The sequence below is a fragment of the Siphateles boraxobius genome, unplaced genomic scaffold (genome assembly GCF_051911475.1).
Source record: "Siphateles boraxobius isolate OS27281-9 unplaced genomic scaffold, OSU_SipBor_1 22, whole genome shotgun sequence".
Classification (NCBI taxonomy): Eukaryota; Metazoa; Chordata; class Actinopteri; order Cypriniformes; family Leuciscidae; genus Siphateles; species Siphateles boraxobius.
In genome coordinates, this window is record NW_027508833.1 from 40,568,528 (window position 1) to 40,574,611 (window position 6,084).

Sequence of the window (6,084 nt, forward strand, 5' to 3'; positions counted from 1 at the left end):
TGTTTGCCATGTGTCTTTGTCAAGTATTGCTCCTGTAACCGCTGTGGGAAAGAGTGTGTTTGTGTTCATGTTTAAGTGCTGAGTGCCATGCCTTCGTTTGAGATTATTTTAATAAACTGCATTTGGGTTCTCACTGCTTGCCTTTAGTAGACTTTTAGCGGTTCTTTTTTAACTTTTTATTCATCAAAGAATCCTGAAGAAAATTATCAAATGTTAAAATAGAAATAAAAATAGAAAACCATTACTATTTCACAACATTACTTTTTTTCCTTATTTTGATCAAATAAATGCAGGCTTGATGTCTTGTGTTCTTAATTCAAACAGCAGAGATATTAATTGTTCACGCACAAGTGACATCATGCATTATATATTTGGCAACACTTCACACAAACAGTGGGGTTTTGTTTGACAAGAGTTGGAACTTATACACCTTTTTCCTACATGCATGACACTTTCCACGATTTCCATTAAACCATAAACAATCAATCAGCAAAGGTTTATTCTCTAAATAAAGATAAATTATTTTTGAATATACTGTATAGTGTGAGCAGCGATGACGGCCCAAACACACACACACACACACACACACACACACACACACACACACACACACACACACACACACACACACACACTCACACACACACACACACACACACCGCCCCCTGCTGGCTCTGGGAAACACTGCAGCTGGACACACACATTTATAAGAGGACTATATGAAAGTCACAGTGTGTGTCGGACCTCCTGCGGCCAGCTGGTGGCGCTGTGAATCTGAGTAAAGCTGAGCAATATTACAACTGATCCACACTTCAGAAATACACTGGAGAAGTAGATCACCTGAGCACATAGACATACTGTATATACTTTTGATGATTGTTATAATATCCTTATTTTACTAGGAAATCTCTCAAGATTAAAATCTCAGTTGAAGTGGATGGTTGTACAGAAAATACATCATTTTTATTAGACCTTATTGAGATTCAGATTCAGATCTTTTGAGGTCTGAAGATGTACTTTTCTACTTGGTACCCTCATTGTATTCATAATTATTTTGTTTTGTTTATTGCTTGTTTTTATTATTGTAATTACATTTTTGAACTTTTAAACTTTTGTTACATGATGCTCGGCTGAGCTTTGGCTCTGTTGTATAGGTTTATTTATGCTTTTCTATTGTTTGTTGATATTGTTTTTGGCAAGTAAAAATGTTCAACACAAAAGGGGGGGGGGGGTATACAGTATATTTTTCAAGAAAGACCAAACACACACACACACACACACACACACACACACACACACACACACACACACACACACACACACACGCTATCCTTGTGAGGACATTCCATAGGCATAATGGATTTTATACTGGACAAACTGTATATTCTATCCCCTTACACTGCCCCTGTTCCTAAACCTACCCGTCACAGGAGACATTCTGCATTTTTACATTTTTAATAAAACACTGCTTAGTATGTTTTTAAAGCCATTTGAAATATGAGGACTCATGAAACTCATGAAACACTACTTTCCATTCCTTCTGCCCGCATGTCCACTATGAGGTTCAGAGCCTTCAGCTATTGTGCACCTCACCTTTGGTATTCCCTCCCTCTATTCATCCATACGATTGAGTCCCTATCCTCCTTTAAAACTTCTCTCAAAACCCACTTATTTAGAAAGGCCTACCCCACATAACTCCACCTTCCACCGCCTTCATGATGAACTGCTCTCTTTTATTTCTTTTTTAAATTCTTTTTTCTATTCTATTTTTACATTGTGTCTAGTTTAGATTTTTTATTGTCTCCCTAAATTGTATTCGAACTGTTTTAATCTGTAAGGTGACCTTGAGTGCTATGAAAGGCGCCCACAAATAAAATGTATTATTATTATTATTACAGTGAGAGAAGGCCCTTCAACTAAGCATATCTACTGATGAAACACCTGCATTCCTGTGTAAAATATCACCATAATCCAGAACAAGAAGAAAAGTATTAGCAACAAGTTTCTTTATAGCAGCCATAGAAAAACATGATTATTTGTAAAACAGAAAGCTGTCATTATGTAATTGACCACAGCTCTCGAGTCACTGAACATGTGATGACATTTACATCCTTGCGTCTGATCATCACTTCTGTAACGGTGGCGGGCCCCAAACGAAATGAAAATCATCAAGTGAAAGATGTATAAAAAAACAATTAGTTTGGGCGCCAGACAAGCTTAATCTTGTCAAATGTTTTTCCTCGGAATAGCTCTTTAAGCCACCGGTTACGAATAAACATGAATCAGAATCACACAAATGAAGTTCAGTTTCACAGTTATATTTTCATAATTTCCAAAGAAATCAGACAGACCAAAATCTCAGTTTTACCATAAGCAAAGAATCAAAACAAACTCAAACACACACCAAATAACTTTGGTTCAAGTTCAAAATCTTACAGTCTTTACCCCACTGTTTTTGAATTGGTAAAATAAGTTTAAAAAAAACAAAACATTAAATCAAACTAACAATGAAACCAACCGTTTAAATCAAACACTTCACTGTATTATACAGATACGAAATACGTGGTGAAAGTGGTTGCGTGAATGTTTGGTTGGCTTGAAGACGGTGCATGCGTGTGCGTGCGGGCGTGTGTGTGTGAAAGAGCATTTGGCCGATAATGGCAGGAAGGAAAGTTTTCGAAATGAGGGTAAAAACAGGGAATAACCTGGAGAATTTGCTCACTCGTCAGCCTCAAAGTCGACAAGCTTCGCAGTGCAGCCGGTGTCCAGAGGTGCAGCGCACCCTCAGTGCCAATCGCTAGGCAACTCACGCTCACTCTAGATCCTGGAGAACTTGCTCACTCGTCAGCCTCAAAGTCAACAAGCTTCGCAGTCCAGCCGGTGTCCAGAGGTGCAGCGCACCCTCAGTGCCAATCGCTAGGCAACTCACGCTCACTCTAGGTCCACGCACAGCCCAAACACAGCGTCTCGCGACTCACTGACTGTGGATTCGTCTCAGGTAACCCGTTCCTTTTTTTTCCTACCCCTTCCTCTCTTACAACTCCACCTTATATACTCGTTTCCTCACTTCCGGATAATTGATTTCCCTCCTCCCTCCAGTCACGTAACTTTTTTTTTTTTCTCGCACCGCCACACTCTCCCCCCCCAGGAGAAAGCAATCCAAGGTTGTAGGATAGAAAGTGTGACTTAAAATCCCAAGAACTCTTCATCTTCTTGTGACGATTCTTGGAATATCTCAAGGAGTCTTTTCCTCTCCAGAATTTCCAGCTCCTCGGCTGTGGGGAAACATGCTTTTGAATTACTCACATGCACATTATGCACATCTTCCCCCGAGGACTCCAATGCCACTTGATAATTTATTGGTCCCTGTTGCTTGATTATCCGATAAGGACCCTTCCATCGTTGTGCAAGTTTTCCACTGAAATGGTGTTGGGCACTAGATTGGGGGAAATTCCTTATCCACACTCGGTCCTTTTCTTTAAAGGAGGCATCACGTCGGTTCTTATTGTAGCTCCGTAGTTGTCTTTTCTGTGCCTTTTGGCAGCACACTTTCGCTTTAGCTTGAAGTTGAACTAGATGACTGACCACATCATAGGAAGGTAAATCGGGAGAGATGTTCTTGCCACGCAACAGTTTGTCCATGGGACCTTGCAATTTCCTCCCCAGGTGAAGCTCTGCTGGGGTCATGCCGATGGACTCCTGGACAGCTGAATTGACTGCAAATCGTAGTTCAGGCAAGTACTGATCCCATTTCCTGTGGTTATCTTCTACATAAGCCGCCATCATGTACTTTAGGTTACGATTGATTCTCTCTGTCATATTCGTTTGTGGGTGGTAAGCAGTAGTGAGTTTCTGTGTGACACCCTATTTACCACATATCTCCTTGAATACAGCAGAAAGGAACTGAGAACCTCTATCAGACAGGATAAAGTCAGGAACCCCTCATCGAGTCAGAATCTCTCTCCTGAAAAGTGCTGCAACAGTCTCTGCAATTTACATTTCACATAGGAAATAGCTCCACCCAGCGGGTAAAATAGTCCACAAAGACAAGAAGGTACTCATTCTGATGGGTACTGCGGGGCATTGGTCCCATGATGTCTACCCCTAGCATTTCGTTGGGATGTGATGTACTGACTTGTTTTATTTTTCCCGCAGGAGTTACGGTTTTCCCCTTTGAGTGTTTGGCATTTAACACATCTTGTGACATGTTTCTTCACATCCGTCCACATCCCAGGCCAAAATGCAATATCATGCAGCCTCTGGTAAGTTTTGTAAATACCCATGTGCCCACTTAAAGGATTTGAATGGTAGTTGTGGAGAACGGCTGAAATTAGACTGTTGGGAAGGTACACCCGGTAATGGCGTTGGCCACTCTTCAGCTGAGTTGTGTGGTACAATTTATCCTCTACTACCTCGTATTGATTTTTCAGCTGATCATCTCCTGCCAGTGCTTGGAATAGTTTTGTGATTGAAGGGTCCTTGTGCTGCTCCTCCCAGATGGCAGCGGCAGTTATTGGAAGGTCTGACTCCTCTGTTTGCCTGACATATAAGCTACAACCAGGTTGGTTGTGGATCCGAGAAAGAGCATCTGGTGCTACATTCAACCTTCCTTTTCGATACTCAATTACAAAATCAAACTTCTGCAATCGGAAAACCCATCTAATGAGACGACTGGTGGTTTTTGTAGAGCTCATTACCCATTGCAGGGCAGAGTGATCAGTCACAACCGTGAATAGTTTAGGCTCTAGGTAATGTTGCCATCTTTCCAGAGCCCATATGACGGCAAGGCATTCTTTCTCTGTCGCAGAGTAGTTGGTTTCCCCTTTGCTCAGAGATCTACTGGCATACGCAATCACCCGCTCTGAGCCCTGGTCCTTCCGCTGCGTCAACACCGCACCTAGTCCGGTGTCACTGGCATCCGTGTATACAATAAATGGAAGATCAAGGTTGGGATGACCAAGAATGGGAGGTGAGGTAAGGTAGGCTTTTAGCTGTTCAAAAGCTCGTTGACATTGGGATGACCAATGAAATGCACGACCCTTTTTTTCAAGGAATTGATGGGCTCAGCGATCCTCGAGAAATTTGGGACGAACCGGAGATACCACCCGGCGAGTCCAAGGAAGCGCTGAACCTCTTTGATGTTACAAAGTACATGTTATGCACGTATGGCTTCTATCTTACTCAGGTCTGTGGAAATACCATGAATGTTCACCACATGTCCAAGGAATGTTAACTCCTTAAGACAAAACTTGCTCTTCTTTAGGTTGATAGTCAAACCCGCTGTCAGCAATCGATGGAGAACAGTTTGGAGATCGAGGAAATGCTGGTCCATGGATGGTGAGTAGATTATAATATCATCAATGTAAACGAAGCATATGTTACCTCGTAACTCCCCCAAAACCGTCTCCATCAGTCTTTGAAATGTCGCTGGGGCATTTTTTAACCCAAAAGGCATGACTGTAAACTGATACAACCCTGATGGAGTGATAAAGGCAGTCATGGGTTTGCTATCTGGATCCATTGTCACCTGCCAGTAGCCACTGTTAAGGTCGATTGAAGAAAAGATTGATGCACCAGAGAGGGATTCAAGAATCTCTGTAATGTTAGGGAGGGGGTATGCATCACTCTCGGTTATGGCGTTGAACTTCCGGTAATCCACACAAAATCTCATTTTACCATCTTTTTTTTTTGGAACTAGGACAACAGGGGATGCCCATGCCGAGCGAGATGGTTCCACGATACCTGCCTTTAACATTTCCTCCAGTTGCTCTCTCACAACAGCTTGTTTAGAAGGACTCATGCGATAGGGTCGCTGTCTGAGGGGCACTGGATGTGTGATATAGAGGTGGTGTTGGAGAACATCAGTTCCTCCAGGTTGGAGGGTACACACCAGAGAGTTGGACTCCAAAATTTTCCGTAGTTGTTGTTTCCCGTCAGGTGTTAAGTGAGCACCATTTACAGCAAGGTTCATTAATGCTTGTTCATCCAGGCTATCAAGTGGTCGTGATAGCAATGGGTGTTGGAGTGGAGGAATGGAACTCAGTAGGGAGAGGCTTTGATTAACACTCTTTAGGTGTTGTCTCT